Here is a 27,248-nt window from a genome sequence, read left to right as displayed (position 1 = left end):
ATTCAATCATTTGAAAATCAAGGCTGCAGTCTGTAATATTCACTTTTACCCATCAAAACATCTAAAAAGATTTCATATGCTTCTTTTGTAGATATAATTTTTGAATGAAAAGGCTTAACCTATTAGGGACTACGTGTCAGAATATCTATTTTACCATCAATTTTTCCGATTGCTTGTTGTCGCATGCTCAGTGTAAAGAATATTGAAGTATGCAGAGGACGGCACATCTGCGCGTAATTCTTATATATGGGATGTTGTGTTGAGTATGTAGCTTGTGCGTCTGTGAAAAATGAAAATGTGAAAAGAGAACTTTTGGTTCTTTTAACCCTTTAAAGGGCCATTTTTTTCTAGTCATATTATGTTAAAATATTTTTAGGCTTGAAATTAGAATAAGAAAAAGGATTCATTTAGATTATTAGATAAATTTAATTTGATTCATTAATTAATTTGGTTAATTAATAATTAAGTAACAAATCAAGACACATCATTTTGTCTGAGATAAAGAACTGAAACATCTAAAATTCTTACTAAAAAAATGTGTCAGAACTGATGCCAACCTACTTAATTTCATACAAAGATTGATAAATTTGGTGGGAAGCATACTTCCCATGGCCCTAGAAAGGGTTAATTGAGCTGAATAAAACATTGGTCCGTCAATCACCAGCCATTAGAGCATTTTATTGGATTACTGATTATCATTGTGGATAATTTGTGCAATCTTCCCTTTTTGTGGTGATCTTTGTGAAGAAAAAGTTAAATTATTGCCTCAAGGAAGAACATAGGCTGATTGCGGAGGAATTGTGCGATAATGTATCCCCAGAAGCCATGGTGAGTGAACTTGAAAATCTTATTAAAAAGTCTAAATCATTTAAAAATTATGAGGGATTTGTAAAAAATTTCATTAATAGTATGCTTAATTAAAGAAAGTCTCGTGAAGAAGCAAAAATTAGAAGTCTTGAGATTGAAAAAACTAAAATAGAAAGATTAAAACTTCAATTAGAAGGGATTAAATCTCAATCTAATTGAAACGAAAGAAAAGTGCTGGGCAAACCGAAACTGATAATCAGAATTGTTCCTTCGATTCTTTAATAAATAGCATAAAAACTCTGACGACCGAGAAAACCATAAGCCTAGTTTGTTTTTTTTCCAATCTATTGATCTTGAAAATCCTTCTAAATCTATTAGGTGAACGGGCATCCAACATTATTGTGTACATTAACTTAAAAGTTATGAAGTAGCGAAATTGATAGTATTAAGAGAATGTGAGCGGACTGCTCAAGTTTGTTTGGAAAATTTTCGAAAGGCTCAACGCATTAACAAATCGCAGGTACAATTTGTTACTCACCTAACTAAAAATGTTCTCTAAAACAATTGTTTTAGATAAAATATTTCAAACGCTAGATAAAGAGATTACAGCGCTGATAAGTATTAAACTAGGTAGTCCGCGCTTCTTGAGCTAACAAAAGAATGGCTACTTATACTTTCACGTGGTAAGCCATTAATCGAAAGTAATGATTATTTCTCAAAGCAATGTTTGAATACTTTTAATAGAAACTATAAGAATTTCTGTCAGATTCAAAATGAAGTGGTTCTTTTCAAGTGGCAAGCCTATAAAAGTAACTGAGTTTATTAAATGTCATGATTTGTGCTGTGATTGTCTTTCTGCGTTTAATAAACAAAGCAAAATTCAACTGTAATTTGTGCGATAAGCTTGGAGGGTTATTAATCCCGAAAAGAAATCGGAATGCACATATGGATAACGCTGTGAAATTAGTCACAGCCACTTCATTCAGATAAAATAAAACTTTTATTTAATAAGGTAAATAGTTGATAGTTGGGGGAAATTTTTAATCGGTAGGAATGTTATTAGATTGCTGGTTTACGCGCAGGCCACATGAGTAAGATTGAAAAAAGGGGTGAGCCAGAAGTATTAAATGCATCACCAGGGTGCCTTAGAAGAGTGTTGAGGACAGTATTTAATGCATTAACTTTGACTACTAATGACAATTCTTTAAATTCGAACGGAGGAATCATACACGATGACCTTTTTTGGGATTCCGTCAGAATATTTTGGCATTACATTCGTCCAACGCACAGAATGATAATTATTGGCGACAGTCAAAGGACCTCCAACGAATTCTGGGGAAGGGCTACACTAACAAGTTATACTTTCGGTACGATTAGTGCTCGGATATCCCCTCTAAAAAAACTCACAAAACTTAGACTTGAAGTGTGTGTAGTTGTTTTATTTGCTAAATTAACGTCTAGAATATTATCTTCTCTTAAAAATGTGTGGGAACAAAGTTTTCTTGTGAAGTAACTCTATGATTGAGGTTTCATGTTTCAAAAAGATGCCCTATTTGTTAAAGATCTTGTTGCGCAAGAATTCTAGAACTGACACTTATTCATCATTGGAGACATCACACTTATTTTTCATGTCCCATCAAATGGATAACCCTGCTGATCTGATATCAAGAAGCCTCAATCCAAATAAGATTGGACAAAGCGAACTGTGATGGAATGGACCCAAGTACCTGAGAGACAATCATTATCCAGGAAAAAACATTCCTGAGACTCTTGTGCTTATTGACTTTGCCAAGGAGTTAAAAACTATTAATGATTCGGATTATATTCTAAATGTGAAAGTGAAATCCTTTATTGATGATTTTCTCAATTTAAATCAGTAATAGTTACACTAAAATTATTCGTATTTTGAGTTATATTTACAGCTTCTTCAATAACTGTAAATTTCATATTTTTTTTTAAAAAAGTAGCTTTTACAGGTGAAGGAATTGGAGCAGCGGAGTTGAGATTGGTAAGAATTGTACAAGAAAATGAATTCCAAAAGGAAGTAAACGATTTCCAAAAGAATGGTAAGATCTCAAAGAATATTCAAATGAAAGATTTATTTTCCTTTTTAGATAATGATTATATTTTGAGAGTAGGTGGAAGACGAGCAAATAGTAACTTGGATTATAATAAAAAATTTCCTATGATTTTTGCCTGAAAATCATTGATTAGCTTATTTAATTGTTGAAATGTATCATAAAAAATATTTGCAAGTAGGCCCACAGACTTGGTTTTTTTTTAATAAGGTAGAAATTTTGGATTTGTAAATGGTCTTGATGTTTATCGAAAAGTAGTGCGTAATTGTCTTATATACTTTAAAGCTAAACCAGTTGTATGTCAACAAATAATGGGTCATTAGCCAGAAGAAAAATGACTGAAAATTTCCCATTTAGTTGTGTTGGAGTAGGTTTTGTTGGTCCATTTTTGATAAGATATCCATCTCGGAAAGAGGGAATATTTCGTAAAGTATATTTATGTATTTCTATACGTTTTGTCTCTAAAGCATACCATTTAGATATTTGCCTATTCTTTCTAGTGATGCTATTATTGTCACACTCAAGTGATTTAGATATTTGCGTATTCTCTCTAGTGATGCTATTATTGCCACACTCAAGTGATTTTTTTAGTAGAAGAGACAAAGCTGTTTAAATATTTTCAAACAATGCATTAATTTTTTTGGTAGTAACTTAAAATTAAAAAGATGAAATAAACTTATCAGGCAGCCAGACGAAACTTTAAATAATTTTTTATCTATTGAAAATGTTGAGAGGAATTTAATTCCACCAAAACCCGCAAACCACGGAGGACTGTGGGAAGCTTGTGTTAAATCTATTAAGTATAATTTAGAGCTTGTTATTGGTAATTCCAAACTTACCTATGAAGAATTTCTTACCATAATTTCTCAAATGCAAGCTATATTAAATTCACGTCCGCTATATCTTACGTCATCTAAAGTAGCCAATCTTTATGTTTTAACACCAGGCCACTTTTTGATTGGTCGATGAGTTACAAGCATTGTTGAGCCTAGTGCTGTAATGCTGCTGAAAATAGATTAAAATCTTGGAAAAAATCTAGAATAGTCAAACCACCTGGAAAACTGAACTAATAATTATCTCAGTACATTGGAACAAAGAAATAAATGACAGTTTTCACAAAATAACGTAAAAGTAGGAGATATGGTAATATTAAAGAAAGATTATTTATTTATCTGTAATTGGACGCGTAGAAGAAGTAATTTCAGGAAAGGATGGTAACGTGAAAGTAGTGGTAAAAACTAAAAGTGGTAATTTTAAAAAATCAATAAATAAAGTTTGCTTCTGACCTGTAAATGAATCAAAATAAAGTTTGAGAAATGTGAATTTCAGTTGTGTGTAGCTGTGTTGCATCTTTCATTGTGTTGCTGTTTGCTAAAGAGATGTGATTGTATTTTATCAAGGTGCTTTAATTGTGCCATTATTTGTAATTTGTGTTAAATGATGAAACAATGCTAACGCCGGGCGGGTTGTTGGCACATACTAAGTACAAAGAATATTGAAATATGCTGAGGGCGCCACATCTGCGCCTAACTCTCAAATGTTATAACAGTGTGCAGAGCATCATGAAAGATGATTAAATTTAAAAACCATAGGGGTTAACTTTAAGGGTTCTTAATTGTGAAAAAAAGCCTTAAAAAGTGCTTAATTTTCTCAAGAAGTGCTAGAGAAAGTTTTAATTTCATTTATTCCTGCACTGTATTCAACAAATCGAAAGCGTGGTTGTAAAAATATTTTACCGAATATATCAAGAAAGGACAACCAAAGGGTAGAATTCGGCGAAGAAATCCAAGGTGAAATAGATCCAGGGGTGCCAACATGTATCAAGACAACAGTTAATAACTTTTCCTCCACTCCCTCTTTCTTCAACATTTTACTTTATTGTTTATTGAAATACTGGAAAGGTTATCCCGAAAGGGCAGTACAAAATGCCTATTGTGTGCAACTCGAAAAACGTTCGAATTTCAGTCGAATTCAGAGATAGAGAAGAATTTGTTTTATATCTGCCTGATAAATGTGTGTTTAATCTTTTTATATGTTTTTAAAGAAAAATACGCAGATTGGTCCAACGAATGGAAAATGAATACAACAGGACGTATTTAGTGCGCCAAAGAGATATATCGAACATGGGAGAAGCTTCTCTAATAACCCAGTGAAACTTCTTTAATTTGTTATACATTCGATTATTGTTCTCGATAACATGTCGATTTAGAGCAATCTTCTGTACAACCTATTAAATGGATTTTACTGTACTATATTGCGGTGTGTAATTGTGTTAGTGGATTGTGTAAATTCCGTTATGATGAAATATTAATTGAAGCCATAGGTTTTTTTAATGCCCTCATCCATTTGAAAATTATTATTTGTTGGATTAATCACCCCAAATTTTGGTTTTTATATTTAAAAAAAAAATCCTGCTATATCTGCTATTTAAAATCTTTAAAGAAAAAGAAGAAAAAAAACCTTTTATTCATTAAGTTTTACATTCTATCATTTTTTTAACGATTTTTTTTTCTCTTTTTGCAACTCTTGCAGATTTTTTTGTTGGTTTCCCATTGAAATCTCTCTCTACATACAGAGGTTTGCTCTGATTGATAGAGCTGCACAAACCATTGAAGTTAGGAACATGAAAAGCTGTTTCCTGGATATTAGTGATCACTAAGAAGATTTTTCCAAATTTTAATTAGAAGTTTAACTAAAATAAAAATGGTGAGTTAGCGCAGATGCTTACCATCCCATCCATCTTAAATCTTATATGTTGCTATATGTATAAAAAATCAAATACAATGTTTTGCTCAGTACCGACATTTTCAGAAATGATGTGCCCATCCAATTGAGCTGGTAATTTATTAATTTTAAGAAAGATTGATGAAGATCACAGATTTGTATTGTTAAATCTTATAAAAGTTGACAATATTTTTTATAATAATAGTTTTTCTTCATTTTTATGCTTTTGTCAAAATCAAGAATTTATTTGACAGTAAAAGATGTACTTCTTCAGTATTGCAAAAATTATTGCAGAAATAAATATTGAAATTTTAAAAATACACATTTAAAATCATTAAAAATATTTTCAATAAAAATAATGCATTATTATAAAACAGAGAACATTCTATGCTTAGAAAATACACAGATTTATGCATGCTTGTATGTAAAAAGGTGCTTAATTTTTTTGGCTATTGGTGCTTAATTTTTGCAGCAGTTTCTCACTACGCTCCCTGTATATTTAATTGATCTTTTATTGAGCGTATGCGTCATCTATGAACAGTGAAATGAAAATTAAAATGTGAGATGAGACCTTGTGGTTTTTTAAAACTTAGATATCGCATCAAACAATGTTTTTAAAAAAAATAAATCTCTTAAAATATTATGATATTGTTCAAGTCTTAATTTTTTAATTTCAATAATTCTATAAGTTTTAAATTTTTTGACTAATTTTCTATATGATTCTACAATTTCATAATCCGATTTAAATAGTTCTTTGAGATTTGTTTCTATTTCTGCTTTCTTGTGACCAATTTTTTTATCCTTAAATTGTAAACAAAAATTTATCAAATATTTTCTTCACTTTACGTCTATTTTTAGGCTTATCAATAAATTGTTTTAATAATTTTTTTAATCAGGTGTAAATGACTGTTCTAGATTTACTTCTGCTATTAAATTTTTTCTTCTTTTCGTTTGCAAATCCTAGAAAAGGATCTTGCGTCAGAAAATTATCACATCCAATCCAGTCTTCTTTCGGTTTAATATCGTTACTATTTTTATCAAAACGTAATCCAAAAGAATAAAAAAAAATTCTTAGTTTGATTACGATTTTCAGGTTTTTGAATATTTTTTTTTAAATTTTTAATCAAATAATCGAATACATCCAAATTTAATAAATCGATTAAAACAGGTTTGTATTCACTTGTTTTGCTTACATATTTAGCAAACAATCTAATTATAATCTAGAGATTGTAAGAACATGGTTAACCTCTAGGTTAAAAATAACCTCTAACATTTCAAAGCTGATTTAAGCTCATTTACTGATAAAGCGCTCCATTTAATTAGTATATAAACGCTTCTTCTACGGAAGCAATCTTGACGTTTCTTCTACTGTAGTTATTATACTTCTTGAGTGTATATAAGATTTGCTACATTTGCAAGCATATTTTGTATATTTGATGACAAATTCACAAGCTTTGCATTCATTCCGTGATTTACGGAAATTGTCCGTAGATTTTGAGAATTTTCATATTCTATAAATTTTTATATTTATTTATTTAGAATTATATTATTTAAATGATTTTATTTAAACGCGTTTCTCTATATCTCTTCCGGATAGTTGAAATTGCATATATTAGATCTTGTTTTGATACAAACACCATTTATAGTAAAAGTTTTGTTTTTTAATGAATTCATATAATTTAAGAACTTTTCCCACTGTCATTTGTAATTTTGAGGACAATATGGATTGTAATATTATTAGGAAGGGAGTAATATTAACATAATTTTTTTCACAAAAGGAATATGTGTATATTTTTCATTATTGCAAAAATCAGTGAGATGATGAAACATGTGCTGTTCCTTTAAGGATGAAAGTACTTAGTTTTTTATTTATTTATATAGAATAAACAAAAGTTGTGTATTATTATATAGAATAAGTAATACTTTTCTTTAAACATGATAGCCTTTCAGTTGAAATATTTTAATATATTCATTATTTTTTTTCTAAATATCTTCTATTATAAATTTTTCAGAATCCTCTGAAGTTTCACTGCTACAAGAAAGTAAAGAAATACGTTCACCTTCGTATCGTTCTGCTTCATAAACTGTCTTTAATCCTAAGTACTTAAAAAAAAATCAACATTTATTTATTGATTTTTTTTTTTATTGAAAAACTTAAATTTCACTTCAAAGCATTGAATAAAATAATTTCCTAATAAACATGACAATGTATTCTCTAGTGGATATTTGTTTTGAACAAATGAAAGATAATCACTCGTATAGACTGTTTGGAGAGTTTGAATTCTAGATAAAATACAGGCTATTTTAATACCAGTAAGCTATGTAAGGATGGAGCCAGAAGATTTCAAAACTGGTGTTAAAATAAACGATATTTGAAATATTTCGAGAACAATTCTCAGGGCACGAATGAGAATATGTACAAAATATGAATAGTACAATTGCAGTGGAATGCATGGAAATGATTATCTCCTGAATTTAGCCTGAAAGTGAAAGGGAATACTCAAGAGTTGAATGAAAAATATAAATATGATTGAAAGATGCAGTACAGAAATAAGAAATTAACACGAATCAATTAGAACACGAATACGGGCTCTGAGAATATGTACAAAATATGAATAGTAGTACGTTAATAAAATACAATTGCAGTGGAATGCATGGAAATGATTATCTCCTGAATTTAGCTTGAAAGTGAAAGGGAATACTAAAGAGTTGAATGAAAAATATAAATATGATTGAAAGATGCAGTACAGAAATAAGAAATTAACATGAATCAATTAGAATACGAATACGGGCTCTGAGAATATGTACAAAATATGAATAGTAGTAGGTTAATCAAATAGAATTGCAGTGGAATTAGGGTTTGACGGTTTTCAAACCCGGTTTTATAAAGTAAATTTATCACATTCGAAAACCGGTTTTTAAATTAAGAAAACCGGTTTTAAGAATTCATATTATTATGTAAAAATTAATTTTTAACTTATTTTATTTGCTATTCATTCTATGCAACGGGCAGAAAACACATTTTTCAACGTTGCAAGTTGCGTTGGCCAATGCTTCTGCACTGCACAGTTGCGCCTCGAATTCGTCAATTTATGTTTTTCATGAACATCCCTTTTCACTTTTTTTTTTTCCTAGATGAAACAAAAGTTTGATAAAGTTCATCTCTTGCTTCTCGTCGGATGTTTTGTCTATCGGTATGAAGTCGGAGCTAATAGAAACGTCAGCAATTTGACTGGCTCATTTCGAAGAACGTGTGAAAGAAAGAAATAATTCCCCGTTTTCTGCTTCCTGATCACAGCATTTAATGATATCATATAAAATTTTCTTCGTACCACTCCTGAAAGCTTTTTTACTACACCACTTGAACTAGCCATATCAATACGAAATATTCAATTAAAATAAAATTGGAATTTTAAATAAAACACAGGGTGTTAGAATATTCCATATTTTCTTTCGCAACGTTTTAACATAAATTATGTCTTTAGCAAGCATCGGAATTAAATTAAGAAGTTTTTTTTTTTTTTTTTCAAAATTCCTAGAAAATGTGTGGATTAGATTATTTTAAATTTAAATGACTCAGTGACTTCTCCTGTTTTTATCTTAATCGGTATAATCCAAGTATATTTACAAAATAACTGTTAATGAATAATTAATTTCATCATTGTATTTACGAAATGGTTTGATAAATAATAAATCTGCTTGCTACTGCTCATCAATATTTGAAAGATATACTCTTCTTTTAAATTTGCGAACAGATTTATGTCTAGTATAAATATCTTGAGAATGTGAAAATTCTTTAACATCTTTTTGACTGAAACCAGTTGTTCTTTTCAATTTTTTAATACCAGAAATACCTGTTTCTGGATTATAATATGTTTTTTCAGGTCTTTAGTTCTTCGGCCTAGGACTTTTGAATCTGCTTCAGGATCCTAATAAACTATTCTCCGGTTTTAGTTCTAAAAAATTACTCTTTTTACTTCCACAGTTAATACAAATTCCTTTTAACAAAGGTCTATTATTTTTAGAAACAGTTTTATTTTTTCATATTTTTTTTTCAGTATGAGATTCACATTTTAAACAATATAAAACGGAATCTTTTGTTTCTGATAAAAAAAAATTTTTTTAGCCTTAATAATTGGTTTAATAATGGCTTTGATTTGTCTTTCTCCTAAAGGACAAATGCCGTTTGTAGGATTTTTAATTGCATCTAAATCATCTAACAATTTTTGATTAAGGTCGGGGTATTGCTTGCATTATGCATATATGCTTGCACATTCCGGACATGCTTTATCTAATCTATTTATACCTGGTTCACTTCTTTTTAAACATTTCTCTGAATTTATAAATGGTCCACAGTATTGATATCCTGGAGTGTGCATTTCAGGAGAATTTATTTTATCTTACAGCCAACTCACAATATCATCATTTTTAACAATTTCCATGACACTTGATTTCTTTAAAAATGTGATTTTTTGCGCACCGTTTATTTAGGAGGAAAATGTTTCGGCTTAGGAGTAAATTTATATCCATTAACTGTGTCGTTTTTACATATCTTTCAGCAGGAAAATAGTTTAAAGTATTTATAAAATCATGTTTTCGTAGATCAACTCTTCCTTAGAAATTGATTTTGCTTTCCATAAATTGAACAAATGTTTGTAAAATCTGAAAAATTGTTGGTATTCTTTTCCTTTTAAAATATTTAATGATTTTTCAATAATTTCAACTTAAATAATGCTGCTGAAGATATAAAAGCGAATGCAGTTAAAATAAACTTACTCACTAATAAAGAAATAATTTTGTGAACTCTTTCTGTAAATAAAGATTTTACTTTTCACTAAATATTCTTCCATCGTTTATATATGATTAAAGTTCTTTCTGCATCTCGGATTCCTTAAATCTAACATGAAAAAAACCTTAAGGTTTTTTATTGCATTTATAATTCTTTAAATTCTTCCTCATTTATCTATTTCTCAAAATTTATTTCATCTCTCTTGGTTGTAGGTTAAAGAATATAAAATAATTACAGTTCTTTCAAATGTTGATGGGTGTGAATAATAAAATTGCGATAAATGTATAATTGAAGCATTCTTTTTCCTTCCTCTAGTAAATAAAATATTTAATATTTTTCTGTGATACAATCATCAAAAACTACTAAAATTCTTTTTTTATACTTGTCATGTCAATTCAATAACATTCATTTTTTTTTAAATTACATAGTACAATATCTTTGCTTTCGGTACCTCGAAACATTTTATAATCTTCTTGTCATTTCGATTCAAACAAACGCAAATAAAATAGCTATCAAATTTGAAATTTAAATGAAGCAATCAATTTGTATTTTCGGAACCTGTAATTAATAAACGAAATGGATGAATCTGCACATTTTTCTGCGATTTTTTTTTATTAAATTGGAATATTTTATATGAGAGGCTATCACCTTTAAGGATGTATTTTTGCTCATTGCAACATGTTTTTGTTTGTTTCATCCTTAAATACGAAAGATTTTCATCTTTAATAAATAAGTGAGAAACAGAAACAAAAATTAAAAACTTTAATGCGCATTGTAAAATTAGATAAAGAAAAAAGGATAAATGAAGCTCCATTAGGAATAGAAAGGTCTCTAAAACGATCTGTTTTAAAAGAAATGGAAAAACAAGACGCAACAAATATTCAAAATTTAGTAGATAATTTATCAATTATTCCTCAACATAAAAAATCTAAAATGTTAGAAGAACCAAATTGTTCATCAGATACTGCAAATATGTTTGATATAGCTGAAGGCATTCCCAAAGTACATTTTCATGAAGATTAAGATGTAAATTTTATTAAAAATGAATGGTTTGCCAACGGAATTAATAAAAAAATAGAAGCTGAATTAGATAAAACAATAAATTTATGAAGAGAAGTACGAGATACTTCCAAAAGTGCAAAAGGAAATGCAAGCAGTCATAAAAATTTGGCGGACAAAGCAGATTATATAATGAAAATGATGATAAAATACATGAAAAGTTTTAAAGCAAGGCAGAGAATATATTGAATAAGGTTCAACTGAAAAGTTATCTCCTTTAGACATCGTAGAAATCTTAACATATAAGATTTGCTACGGAAGTCGATGTAAGAACATTTATAATCAATGCATAATATTAAAAGAAAGATCAATGACTCGTGATCAAGTGAAACAGTATTATAAACATTTTCTACTATAAATATGAAGGATTTTCAACCTTAAAGTACAAAGGATTTTCACCCTTAATAAATGAGTTATTACATTGAAAAGAAAATTCATGAACAGGGAGCTAAATTAAAATTAGCGCTTCATAAAATGAAGAAATTTTTTTACAAATCGATAAATCGAAAGTTCCGAATTACAAAAATAAAAATGGAAAGGGGGTGTATTAAAATTGGGAATTTCCAACAAAGTGATTGAGGGAAGTATGAAAAAAGGCAAAGGATTTCGAGGTGCTTTTACACGAGATTTATTACCTAAACAAATGAGAAAATATGAAAATCTTCGTCTAACGGAAGATTTGATCAGAAAATTTAAAGATAAAGTGGATGAGAATTCAATTTCTAGATACCAGAAAACTTCATTTTAGATAAAGTCAACTAGCAGAACATTATCAAAAATTACCAAAATAATTTTCAACTGAAATTTCTAGATTTGGGTATCATTTCTAAAAACAAAGCGATTATCTGAAACATTATATTAGTGCGTGATCATAAAGTCAATCAAGATGCTATTTTAGAAGATCAGAAATTAAGAGATCAATTTATTTAAACCTGAATATGACTTTAGTTTTTAGATATCAAAATATGAGTGACTATGCAATCGTCCTGGGTTAGTTGATTGGAATGAAAATTTTAATTATCAAAGTAATCTCACTTCTGAATTTGTAATTAAAAAATGAAGACAATAAACGATTTTAGAGGTTGGATGAAAATAAGACTTTCTGTTATAGATTTTAATAAAGTGTACAGACGTTTGAAATGACGGTACAGGGCTAGAGATTGTTTGAAGAAATCTACGAAAGATTTTGTCTTTAAAAATGATATCATTCTTTTTATCTTTTATTTTCATCTTTGAATTTTATTTTATCTTTGATTCTTATTTTTGAATTTCTTAATGAATTTAAAATACTTTATAATCTTTAAAAACTTTATTGTCCTTAAAATAGTAAAAAAAATTGGAACGTTGTAGTATATGGAAACCCTTAGAGGATACAAAAATTTCAGATATTCGCAATGAAAAAGGATATTAAATAATTCATTTCAATATCATTTTTTGATACCAAAGCATTGAAAAAACTCATTTAAAAATCATCGGAGAAGGCTTATGCTGTTTTTAAATGTTTTGGCATTAAGAAAATGATTTTTTTATTTCTTATTTATAAAAGGGGTGGCGTCAATGGGGAATCCAGGAGACCCTGTTGGGTCCTTTCCCCCCGTCATGAAAATAAAAGATATCTATTAGATTTCTTGTGGAAGGAATCTTTGTTAAAATTTTTGCGATTTTCTCCGTATTGGCAACTTTTATTTATTTCGCCAGAGATTTACTATTAATACTCGATGCTGTTCAACATAAAAACCTAGATAATAGATTCATCGACATTTTTTGAAGATATCGTTGCGTTTGGTCAACTGTTATTACAACGTATCACAAAATTTAAAAATCTATCTGGAAAATATGCATCGAAACCAAAAATATTATTACAACTATCATGGTGCATTTCTCGAAATACTGCCTCATTTTACAAAACGAAAAAAAAAAAAAAATGTTGAAAATTGCTTGTAATCTACAAGTGTCAACATATCTATGTAATAGTAGTTGCAGCACATTTCAGATAGTTAAAAATTATATGCGACCAACAATAGTTAAGAATAGGCTTCAAAGCTTCTTCATCTTTGGAGACCTAAATGCAGATGAAAATTAGATTTAAATTATACAGTAAAAACGCTTGATAAAATGTATCCAAAAAGCCAATTCAGCTCATTAATATCATTTAGACCTGTTATTACAATCAGTTAGTTTATCATATTTTCCATTAAAACGTAATAAATTTGCCCATTTGTAGTTATATCTCTTTTACAATATCACATTTATTTAATTAACAAGGCCTTGTTTTAAATGTGAAATGTAATATTGAATATATGTTAATGGACGTAAAACTGCACTATTTATAAAAATTTAGGTCAAATATCTTCCTCACGTTTGAATACATATCGCATATGCTCTAATATTCTTATATATAAAACCTTTGCGGTAAGAAAAGTTTTAAATGTTGTTTAAAAAAGACTACTAAGATATAAAAGTAATACATTTTGTCATAATTAAATTCAGTCAAATCCTATTTTGTTTAATCTTGAATTAAATTTAAAATAGCTCTAATTAAGAAAACATAATTACATGATTTAAGGCTAACATTTTCAGTATGTGGATAATTTTTAAAAAAATATGCTCAAACGGATACGGTTACGGGTAAATATGCTTTTTTAAAGTATGCTCTGCTACGTCGGGCAGACCATGACCCCATGTTGAGTGGATTTCGAAGCCACATCTCATCGTCACCATAATTTTCACGCATCCTTTTGTCGATGAATTACAATATTTCAAAGTAAAAGAATTTTTCTCTTGAAACTCTCTCAAGGTTACCATTATCTTGAATGTTCTTACGTATATCACCTATTCAAGTAAAAAAAAAAATCGTTTTAAAAGATAAAGATGAATAGGTTTAACATTAATCGCAATCGGAATATTCCAAATTATTATCGCTTGATACTTCTGGTTATTTTTTTTCTTCTTTGGGACCGATTTATTCTCTTTAAGATTAATCTGTAGCCCAGTTCCTTAAAGCGTTTTCTACCATATAAAGTTATGGTCAAAATCATATTTCCAATATAGGAAAAAAATGCATTATTTTCGCTATCAAGTACAATAGTTACTGTTTGTCCACGAAGAGAACACTTCCAAACAATCGTCTATGTTTACGGCTGGCGTTATAGAAACAGGTTCCGGTAGGGAAGATCCATTTTGAAAGGGTGGAATCAAACGGAAGTCTGGAAGGGCGGGGGGTATTCTTTTTCTTGGCGTCAATTTGAAGCGATTAAAGAAAAAAAAAAAAAACTGTTGCTCATTCGTCTTTTAGCTTTAGCCGCAGTTGCACGTGTCTTTATATTCGCTTAGCTTACTTCTTTGATATTTTATTTGGCATTTCATTATTTAATAATTTTTTTTTGTCTCTTAAGTTTTAACATCATTTAAAATGCTTTTCAATTTAAGAAAGGAGAGACTTTAAAATCGCAGTTAAAATTTAAAATTGAAGGACATTGGGAGTGAAGAATTTTCTACCCCGAAATGATAAAATAATGCGGGAATTTATGGATCATCTCTTGCTGTACTGTTTATGACTATTGATATACATTGAAAAGAAAAGCTCATTAATCACCCTATTATCAGAATTGACAGTTCGTGAAAAAAAGTTTTCGTTGAAATAATTAGATTTCTTTTTCATGCCGGGGAAAATGAATCAATGGTCATCTGGAATACTACCTTAAAACACGGGACATCTGGCACGTGCCTGAATGAACACTTGAATTATTTTCCAATTTAGAATACTTTTAAATATAAACTTTGCGAAATTAATTATGTTGTAGAATGCGTGTGCATATTGAAAATAAATTACAAATCAAAGTTAGATTTTTTTAAATCTAAAAATTGATGGTATGGTTATTGTTAATTTTATGTTTCGGGAAATAGCATATACATCAGAAAAATAAATAAATAAAAATTTCGAAAGGTTTCAAGCATATTTAACAATGAACATTTTACTTTATAACAGAATAAAAACAACCTTTTTATAAAAATAAATAATTACGATTGATTATGCTATTGTTTTTATGTTAAATTAGACAAATTATCTCGCGTTTGCTCTGGAGAATTTGATATTAATTATTTACATAAATTTAAAACAAATGAAATGAAAGTGATTAATTTTTTGTCGTACATGATTCTACTTCTTAATTATTTTTTTTCGTCTCGTGCAATCGTTAGACATACAAATAATTATTCAGCTTTTCTAATTGATTTGCATTGTTCTTTGTATACATATGACAGGAATATCGGATATTTTCAATATTCCGAGTACGAAATTGATTTTTAGCTTAGTGAATTATTTTTTTGAATTTGTTTTCAAAAATTAAATGCAATAATACCAAATATCGCCAATTTGGCTCTACACGTGCCAACTTAAGAAACTTGAATGAATTTCTACCTCTGCGAAATGAATTCTTCCTACAATAACCTGTTTCTATAACGCCCGCCGTAAACAGAGACGGTTGTCTGGAAGTGCTCTCGTGGTGGACACACAGTATATGTATCTTTTCAGAAAGGTGAAAAGTTTTTTTCAATGGCATTTTAATCCTTACTGAATGGTTTATTTATTTCAATTTAGCACAATACAGACATGAGCCTATTTACAGAGCGTATGAGACAAAAACACACAAGCCACGAAACAAAATACACATAAAAAGGGAAAGCACAGAATTACTAAATTCTAAACCATATATAAATAAAGTGCAGTCTGCTGGCAAGGGTCGAAAAGTAAAACACACACAAGAACAATACCAAGACAGAAGCATTATCACACATGAACATCTCAGTATGTATAGTTAAAAATAATGTGTAGTCAAGCATTTAAAAAATCTAGTTAAGTCGGTGATCAATTGATAAATCAATTAAGCCAATAATTTATGATCGACATAGTGGATTAAATATATGATGCCCGTGTTCTCCCATAAATCAGACTTCTAAGTATCATTTGTTGAGAAGGAAGAGAAAAATGCCACGAAATAAATATGTCATATTCAAAGACGTTTAATAGCCTTAAGTATTTCTTTAAAGGTCTTAAAAGTTTTGTTACTCTCTGTATTCTTGCCGTTCGCTAGACGCTAACAAATGATATTTTGCAAAGTGTTACCATAAAAAAAGAAAATAAATGATGTCAATATTTTTTAGACATAAATCATTCTTTTGCTATACATGTACAACGAATTAAAGTAAAAATTTGATAAAATGAGGCATAAAGCTTATAGTGTTGAAAGTATAAACAGATATTTATTTAAGATTTTCTTCTAAACTGATAAATTGTCTCTTAAATACAGTAGTAGGGCTTGAGAAACTGCATTAAAACCGGAACACTAGTCCTTCTTTCGCTTCCCTTATTTGCCCTCTTTCATTTTCTGGAATTTTCTTCACTCCTTACTTAAAAATTATTACTTCAGCTTTGAATAGTTTTTATTATTAGTTTGTGCTGTGGTTGGAAGAAACGGCTTCCAGAGTATTATCTGGTTGTTTCTGCTATACTTATGATAATTTCACTGTCAAAACAACAAAAAGCATTACAGATTTTGGTGAAAAAAAAAGTATACTTTTGCCTGTATTGGAGTAAAATTTGTGGATCAAAACAAAATCCGACCCCACATGAAGTATGTTCTCTGTGCTTAAAATGTTTGATTAATCCAGAAACGGTTTTATTTCTAGTTCTTCATATAAAATTATCACTTACAAATCAATATGCTAAAAGCATTATTCGAAATGATAAGAGCTTTACAAACGCTATTGATATAAGCACAATAGTTTACCCTTAGCCAATTTGAAGAAAGGGGCGTTTGTGAGATCCGCCTTCAACTGAATGGTGAAGAATAAAAAAAATGTGCTCAAAATGGAAATAAATGAGATAAAATCCTAGAAATTTTTGAAACTAGTAGTAGCTAGCTTTCCTGGAATCTCCTAAACTCTATATGCGTAGTAGGTGGAATGCTAGAAAATTTCAAAGTATTAGGATGTAATATGAGAGCAAAAGTCCGTTTCACTCATTTGCACTTGGATTATTATTCTGAAAATTATCGATGAGAAAGGCGAAAGATTTCATCAGGATGTAAAGAAGAAGAGATAAAAAAAAAAGATCTCAAAGAAAATCAAATATCAAATTAATTTCTGAATACTGCTGAATGTCGATTAGAGACGATACCTGGCGAGGTCGCCTGAAGAACAGCGAAAAGGTTTTGGAAAAAAAGAAAGACGCTTTTTATAACGAATTGCAATCTTTGTTACAAACACGTTAAACATTTAAATCGTGGCAAAGACCGGCGGCCTGGCCTAGGGATAGCACGTCTTCCCCGTTATCTACCTTGTTTTCTATCTGTGAAGTGTGTGAAAGAGCCACCCTCCCTGTAAAAAGGGTTGTTCAAGCGTATATGTGTGTGTCATCTTCATATGAGCTAGAAGTCAGACTTCCGCCCTCGGGTACTCTGGGGCCTTTGCCCTCTGAAGCTACTGCACACTCGGCTTAAATCACTGACAGCTCGTCAGCGGGCTTGTAAAGTACCATAAGTAACAACAACAACAAATCATAACAAAACTAGCATATAAATGTAAAGAACGTGCAAGTGGTTATCAAAATAATAGAAACACCACAAACATATGTAAAAATCATTATTAATAAGATGTAAGATAATCTTTAGCATGTAATATAGCTTGGATTAGCCTGGGAATCGAATCATACAAGTGCTGAATAGAATTTAGAGGAATATTATACCATTCTTTATGGAGATATTGTGAAATTTATTGGAGAGATGCCAGAGGTGAATATCGATTTAAGATTTAACACTCTATAATAGACCAGAATAGTTAGATTATTTTGAGATAGGAGGATTGTGCGAGTCAAAGTAGATATTTCTCTTCATCCTCGTGTTCATCAAATCACGACTGGATAAGTCTTGTTGCTTGAATAAGAGCATTGTCATCTTGGAAAACTTCATCCCCAGCAAAAAAAAAAAAAAAAGTTTTCATAATAGGTTGAACTTGCTCATTTAAAACTTCTCTATACTCCTTTCCAGTGATCCTTCCTTTCAGGATTACGACTGCACCAGCAGAAAATCACTACAGATTCGCTTATATGCCTGATAGATGGAAGGGGACAATTACTATCATTAGATTATGCAAGTATCCTCCAAACGTGCATCCACCCTGTTAGTGGGTAAAGTGTGAAAGATGATTCATCTAACTATATAACTGTCTTCTACTTATCAGCTTTTGTGGCTATGGTACCACTGCAGACAACTTTTAGCATTAACATCTGTGACAAGTGGATGGGAATTGATGCTATCTCTCTATTTATAAGTTGTCTCCGAAGTCTGATTAATGATCCAGATCCTGATTGAGCTCTGAGGTCATTTGGCTTTGCCGCGCTCTGAGTCACTATTTTAGACACAGTGCCTCTAGAAACGCTGGCATGTTTCGGTCATAATTTCTTCAGCTAGTCGGGCTTCTACAATTTGGCCTCTTTGAAAATTTCTGACATATGATTTTGAAAAAATCGAAGACGTAGACAACTTTACTAAAGCTACCATAATATAAACTTTTATATTTAAAAAACTAGTAGCGTGGATTATATTTGAATGGAAGCGCGTTTTGAAATTTCACTTTTATTCACAGGTGTTCCCATTATTTTGATAAACACCTGTATTTATGAGGCGATGCAATTAAAAATATTAAAAATTATTTTGATTTGAGTTATTTCCCTCAATATATGAAATAATTTTGTGAGAAAACCTTACGAGGTAGAAAAAAAAATGAAAACTGTATTTCATTTATTGGAATCAACACTAAAAGGTAAATAAAAATCAGCTGTCAAAATTTTTAAAAAAAGTTTTAAAAAGTGTATATTTCAGACATGTATTATCATTGAAAAAAAACAATAATAGAAAGAATGCAAGTGACATATTTCATGTTAAGCAACCATCTCCATTTCTCAGCTGCTCCATGCTCACAGAAAGTATTCGATAAAGCTGATGTTGAGATCGCAATTAATGGCAGTGTTAGAGTGTCGATTTCTGTTAAACGGTTATTAGACCTCAATCTTTAAGCACAAAAATCTCTTCATCTCAATATACTAAATTTGTGATTCATTGCGCAGTTTCTAATTAGCAAATTATTTGCATCTCTTAGAGATGAAGTTACAAAAATGAAGAATCCTTTCTCGTATGCACTTTTTGCTTCGTCAGTTTCATCTACAGTTTCTTAGATTTCATATTCTGAAATTCACTACATTTATTCCTTGTCTTTCCGAAAAAAAAATCAATCCTTCGTTGGATTGGATCCAAAATTTAATATAGATCAAAGGATTTGGGAACAAAATCACTTATTATTATTTAACTCGGTGAGAATTAAAACGTAAACATTATTCAAGTCAGATTTTTTTATGATTATATTCTTTTCATTTAACATATTTATACACTCGAAAAAAAAGAAATCAGTTATTCATTTAGATTTTCTAAAAAATTAATTGAGTGATTAAAACAATTGTGCTTCTCTATACTGTTAGTCATTGAAATGCGTTGCTTCATCAAATGCTTGATTTTCACGAGAAATTAAAATTTGAGAGGAACAAAATAAGATTTTTTTAAAGGCAAAAATATGAAACACATTCTCTTAAGCAGCAGTTATAGATTTGCTTTGCGATTTTGAATATTTAAATTTATTTTTATGAAGCAGACAAAAATTGCAATTAACTTGCAAGATATTTCAATAAAGAAATGTATATGAATTCTTTTATTTATAAATTATTATTTTATGTGTGTATACAGGATTAATTATCTTCAATAATTTATTTTTTATTTAAAAGAAAAGTAATTACTACTGTTTTCCGAGTTGGTTGGTTGGTTGGATTTTTCTGGCGCAAGAGCCATTTTTGGCCAAGCTGCGCCAAGCATATGGTATGAAATGCTACGAGATTAAAAGAACCAAACATCATAAAGTCCAATATAAAGTAAAGTACACAAATTCGGGTGAAATAAAATGCTTTCAAAAAGTTAAAATTTCTAATGAAACTTCGAGAAAAGATTTTCACTTAAAAATTGTTGAAGAAATTTAATAAATAAAAGACGATAAAACAACGAAAGAAAATGTTAAATGCAAATATAAAATCCAATGGTTCTTAAAAATTCAAAAGGTTTGGGTGATGTTTTTCACCCACCAATTCCTGTAGAGTTAATGATAAGGACTTAAAAAAGTGTAATAGATACGAATTAAAACATGGGCATTCAATTAAAATGTGCTTGATAGTAAAATCAGCTTGACATGTTTGGCACACTGGCACCCTTTCACCAAAAATGAGATGCCTCTGCGTAAAGCGAGTATCTCCTATACGGAGGTAGGTCAATTTAACATCTTCCTCTCGTATAGGAAGAACGGGCCATAATTCAATGTTGGGTTTCACGTCATGCAATTTGTTATGGGTCTGCAAATCCCATTGGTTTTGCCAAGTTATAAAAATATGACTATTGAAGGACTTCTCCACATTAGTGTACGGAAGTCCTTCGTTCAAGGTAACCGATGCCGATTTTGCAGCAGTGTCCGCCTTTTCATTGCCAGCGATGCCCACGTGACTCGGAATCCAACAAAAAATAATTTGGAAGCCCTTATTCTGCAAGAGACGTAAAGTGCATAGAATACGGATAGCAACGGGATGTATTCGACTGTGGTAGTGAGAAAGCGTTTCTAGTGCACTCATGCTATCGGTATAAATTATAAATTTTCTTTGAGAAGAATACGAAATTTTCTATAAAGCACAGAGTATTGCTAATAGCTCAGCAGTAAATAGCGAGGAAAATTTATACAGACGGTAGCTTAAGGTATCGGATGAAAGTATTACGCCACAACCAACATGTCCATCGGATTTTGAACCATCTGTATAAATTGGAACGAAAGAAGAATACCGACAGCGATGATATAGAAAGAGTTGCTGAAAAATAATAGGAGCAGTTAATGACTTGTCAAATCCTGTAAAGGGATTCAGAAAAGGAATTTGTGCTATATCCCAAGGAGGGAAGCAATAATCAATAGATTTAATACCAACATTATCAAAGTAGAAGTCTTGTAGGAACTTTTTGACTCTCTCACAGAAAGGCATAATGTGAGAAGGCCGAGCATTATAGAGTCTACGAAGGCTAACCGGCAATGTTATTTGATTTATAGGATGTCTAGGGAACAGATTTTCATAGGAAAAAATACAAGGCAGATATTTTTTGGCGCCTTAAGGAAAGAGGTAGTTAGTTACAAATAACATGCAAACTCTCTACAGGAGACGTGCGAAATGCACCAGAACAGATCCGTAAAGCAGAATGGTGAACGGTGTCCAACCGCCGTAACAGAAGATCGAGCCGACCCATACACCATACACCCATAGTCGATACGGGAAAGGATGATTGTTTCAGAAATTCGCAGTAGGGAAGCCCGATCGGCACTCCAAGATGTTCTGGAAAATACTTTTAAGATATTTAATATTTTCTCACACCACGTCCACAGGTATAGGATGTGTGGCAAGAAGGTCAATTTCCAATCAAAGATAACTCCCAGAAAACGGGTCTCATTCACAACTGGAATAGCTGTACGTCCAATGTAGATAGCAGGATCTAAATGTATATTTCTCTTTCTGCAGAAATGGATGCACTGACTCTTCTCAGGAGAAATTCTGTGGCAGTTGTTATCACACCAAGCCACCACATTGTTTACTGCATTTTGTAGTTGTCGCTCAATTAGATTGATATTACTACCTTGGCAGGAGATCTGCAGATCATCTACATAAAGTGTTCCATTAACAGATGACGGTAAAATAGATAAAACTTGACTCAGATGAACTATAAAAAGTGTCACACTGCGGACGCTTCCATGAGGAACTCCCTCAGATTGGATAAAAGAATCAGAGTAAAAATTAGCAACCCTAACTCTAAATGTTCTATGGGATAAAAAGTTTTTCAAAAATATGGTCAAATTTCTTCTAAACCCAAAGTTAAAAAGGGTGGAAAGTATACCATAGCGCCATGCACGATCATACTCTTTTTAAATATCGAAGAATATCGAGACAAGGTGATTCCTCCTGACAAATGCGTTGCGTATTTCGGTTTCCAGCAATACAAGGTTGTCAAAAGTAGACCGACCTCTACGGAAACCACTCTGCAACGGGGAGAGGCATCCTTGTTTCTCTAATTCGAACATTAAGCGAGCATTGACCATGCGCTCGAAGGTCTTGCAAAGGCAATTTGTCAACGCAATCGGCCTGTAATTCAGAGGGTTCGATGTCTCTTTACCAGGTTTTAAGATTGTAATCACAATAGCTTCTCGCCATTGTGAAGGGTACTTCTGTTCAGGCCAAATTCTGTTGAAAAGCATTAACAGATTGGAAAGGGAAGTAGTATTCAAGTGGCGAAGCATGTTATGATTCCATCTGGTCCAGGGCTCGTATCATGGACGTGAGACAAGGACAGTTCCAGTTCATACATTCTGAATTCAGAGTTATAAGGAAAGACACTTTGAGTATTAAAGCGCAGTCGCAACCGTTCTGCGCGATTCTTAATTGACAGAAAAGCAGGAGTATAAGAATCTATTGCAGAAACACGTGCGAACGCTTGGCCGAGAATATTAGCTACATCTATGGGGGCGGAATGCATCAGATTTCCTGTTTTTAAGACAGGAATCGAAGCTTCACGATAAATCCCATTATCAGCCTTTACTTTTTTCCACAACAGTTTACTGGACGCGATGCATGTAATGGATGATACAAAATTAACCCATGATTCTCTTTGGCTACGACGCCGAGTGCGACGAGCTAGGCTTTTTTTGGCTCTTTTAAAAGCGATCAAGTTCTCTGTTGTAGGGTACCTTCGAAATATATTCCAGGGTCTTTTTTGATTCTTGTAACTATCGTGACAGGCTCTGTTCCACCATGGTCTTCTAAATTTTCTTAGACGTGGTGAACTCTTTGGAATAGTGGAAGTTGCGGCACATATTATACTATCAACGACATTTTGAACTGCTTCCGAGATGTCTGATGCATTGACCATTGTCTCTGTGATAGCTGCCATTTGAGAGAAAGCAGTCCAGTCTGCCTGCTGGAATAAGAAACGCGGAGGACAAAGAGTCGCACCGCCGCTATCAGCATGACAGACGACAATAGGAAAATGGTCACTATTGTACAAATCAGTACTTACTTCAAAAGGTCAAAAACGGCAAGAGTTCAGGAGAACATATGGCCAGATCAAGGCTATGGAATGTACGTGTGGGTTCATGAAAATATGTTTTCTCGTCATTATTGAGCAAGCAGAGGGAGTTGTTGGAAATAAATTGTTCTATCTGCTGCCCACGAGTGTTTGTATTATCTGAACCCCACAAAGTACTATGGCCATTGAAATCTCCAAGCAAGATGAAAGGTGAAGGAAGCTGGTCCACTAAATTGTCGAGATCCTGCTGACAGATGACATCATGTGGCGGTATATAAACACAACAGACTGCGATCAATGTTCTTGTGTGAACCTGCACAGCCATAGCCTGTAGAGATGTGTGTAAAGTAAGAGATGTACTGGGATATAAATTGGATGTAAAGATACACACACCGCCAAAATTGCGAACTCCTGTGTCTGCATCTTTCCTAGTACAGTTATAACTTTCCTTTCCTAACTAGTACTTTCCTATACAGTCATACAGTTATATTTCATTGGAATATTGGGTGTCAAGAAAGTTTCTTGAACACCAAAGCAGACAGGATGAAAATTGTTAAAAATGGCCTTGATGTCATTTAATTTTGACCGAATGCCGCGACAATTCCAAGAAAGGAAGGTACCCATTAAGAGAGTTTTGAAGTTTTGAGAGTTGACTGAAAGAGAACTGAATCAATGATTTGAGTTGGTGAGTTTTCACAACTCATTTCAAGTTCATCTTCATCCTCTTCAGATGGATGGAGTTTGATAAGATTGGGATTTTTGAGCTTGCCTCCAAAAATAGAGGTTAAGTAACTTTGGACAATACCTTTGTTTGCCATTCCCAAAGCCACAGAATTTCGATTATTGGATTTTTTAAACTTGGTTGCAAGCTGTTCAGATATCATTTGCTGCGAAAGGTCACGCTTTGAAAGCTTTAGTTTAAGTGAACGTTGAGATTTTGGATTTTGGTTTGCGTTTTGGAAGTTCATTAACTTCTGGAGCACTGTTTGCGGATGGATCTGTGTCAGAATCAGATGGTTTTACAGGATTTATTTGAATCGCAAATTTAGCACAGTTTTTGCAAGAACAATTCTCACAGTATGATTGTTTCACTGCAGTTGAATAACTAACGCCCGGTGTAGGTGTTTGTGCCATGATTTTGCGTTTAGCCTCGGGATATGAAATTTGTTCTTTAGTTTTAATTGTTATAATATCTTTTTCCAATTTCCAACGTGGACATAATCGAGAAAATGAGGTGTGGTCACTACTGCAGTTTACGCATTTTTCCGGCGTGGTGCATTGCTGACTGTCATGCCCTTTCTCTGCACAACGATCGCAAGTTAGTGTCCCACGGTAGTTAGTTTTTGAGTGTCCAAATCGTTGGCATTGAAAGCATCTGAGAAGGTTTGGAATGAAAGGCCTCACAGCTAAATTCATATATCCTCTTTTACCCTTTCTGGTAAAACCGGGGTTTGTAATGTCAGAACAAGTTGTTTAGTTGGCAGGAGTTGTCCATCCCGCCGAATGAAAATACGGCGTACATGTGTCACTCCTTCAACCTTAAGCTCTTTTGTAATTTCTTCGATTGTATCATTAAACATTTCCCCACATGTTATCACGCCTTTCGAAGAGTTAAGAGAAGTATGAGAACTTACTGTTGTTGGGATCGTAGCCAAAGCTTTCAGCTTCAAGATTTGCTTTGCTGTTGAGAAGCGACTTCGACAAGTAAGTCACCAGAACGAAGTTTTTTGATTGACGGAACTTCACCTAAAGTTCCGGAAACATCCTTTTCAACAAGGAATGGAGAAACAGAATGAAATGATTCTTTCGTTTCGGATACTCTTTTCAAAATAAAAAAGTGATCGAAATATTTTTCAGTTATCTTTTTAGAGACTTTTCATTACCCACTGAAGGGAGAAATGTGTTTAGGCCCCATACGATATGAATAGGGTTTCGGGCCCGAAGGCATCACCCACCAAGGAGCCCAACAAGGGAAGGCAATTACCGGCTCTGGTCATTTCCAGCCTCGGCATCCACCCTAGAGCTAGCCGGAACCTATACACTCGGAGTTACCCCCGGGGACAGTGACCACCCTTAACGGCAACCCCAAGGAGTAACCCCTTCGCTTGATCCCTAACACACTAGCCACTCAGGTGACTAGGTACCAGCCGATTGATACACCGGGGACCACAGTGCACCACTCGTCTTTCTAATGGGTCGCCACGCACGGCAAACACGTGGGGTTTTGGCTGTCCATGAGAAACAAGAAGCAAACAGAGAAGCGACAGCTTCTCATGGAGAGCTCACTCGCTTGCCGTCGAGGGAAGGAAAAAATTAAGCAGATAGCAGAAGGTGTAGGGGAGTGGAAACATAAAGGGAGTATAGATCCCTGGGTACCTCGGGATTGGGACACCCGTACTCACCTAAAGAAGGTGAGCCCCTGAGGGGTACTGTTTTCCGAGAGAATTACGCTTGTCTTCACTTAAAAATGTTGCTACATCTCCAAAATTTAAGTTAATGTCTTTTCCTAGCATATAACATTTTTTATTAAACATATCCTTAATGCATATTTTTATTCATATTTGAATCAAAATGTTTAAATATTTTATCTCACTATAACCTATGCTTTTTCATACAATTTAATTTTTTTATTAAAATTGCAGAATTGATTTTTTTTTCAGACTTCATTCCTATTTTATCCTATTTAAAATTCCTATTCACCCTATTTAAAATGGTAAGTTTATTTTCGTGTAACACATGTGCAACTTTATTTTAAAGAAACTTTTGATTTGTATAAATAAAAGTGACAATTATAGAAAAACAAACAGATTTTCCTCACAAACCTATGGAAGTCCAATTCTTCATTTATTTTATTTATTTACTTCCAAATTGTAAAATTTAATGTTCCATTAAATTTTGTATAATTCTTTAAGAATAATTTTAAAATTTATGAAAAATTGTTTAATATAGTCTATAACTTCTTCGAAGCGTTAAAAAAAAATGTCTTTTCCCAGAGGTTTTGATCAAAATTTCAGTTGTAGATGATATCAAAATATTCGAAATCATTTTGAATTCTTAGCGTGCACGTTAACATTTCACCTTATTTTCACTTTCTCGCCAAGAACATTTCCGTCAACAATTCATTTGTTATAGTTACTTCACAAATACGGAAGCATTTTAATGAACAATTGATTAAACTGTTCCTCTCCAATTGATTAAAATTTTCAGTTCGAGGATATTAGCTAGTAAGTAATTAAAACTTTGATGACTTCTTCATACTTATTTCATTATTTATCGAAATAAGGCTTGCAATACATTAACAAATTGTTCGATTGAAAAACATAAATATATATCATGATTCTATTAGGTTAAAAAATTTTTCTCCATTTTTTAAAAATCCCAGCATGTCATATCCTCTGTAACATTCATTCAACGGACTCCCGCAATTGGATAGTACACTATATGATTAAAAGCATCCGTGCACTTCGGATATACAAATTTTAATCCAAGAAGGTTCAATGAATTATTCTTGAATTTTAACCAAGTAAAGAATATGATTGAATTTGCATTTTCGGTCACGTGGGCTTTAAGAGGTTGACTGGAAAT

The 27,248-nt window shown here is 31.9% G+C and overlaps 1 long non-coding RNA gene across 1 annotated transcript; it reads left to right on the top strand.

The window, feature by feature from the left end:
- The first annotated feature begins 456 nt into the window (after positions 1 to 456).
- On the top strand, positions 457 to 7,710 carry LOC129958964 (uncharacterized). Its single transcript, XR_008783357.1, has 4 exons — positions 457 to 828; positions 2,784 to 2,873; positions 5,418 to 5,591; positions 7,622 to 7,710. It is a non-coding gene; the product is annotated as an uncharacterized LOC129958964 (long non-coding RNA).
- Positions 7,711 to 27,248: the final 19,538 nt, after the last annotated feature.

Source organism: Argiope bruennichi, chromosome X1 (genome assembly GCF_947563725.1).
Source record: "Argiope bruennichi chromosome X1, qqArgBrue1.1, whole genome shotgun sequence".
Taxonomy (NCBI): domain Eukaryota; kingdom Metazoa; phylum Arthropoda; class Arachnida; order Araneae; family Araneidae; genus Argiope; species Argiope bruennichi.
Note: the sequence above shows the minus strand (reverse complement) of the source record. Positions and strands in the feature narration are given on the sequence as shown.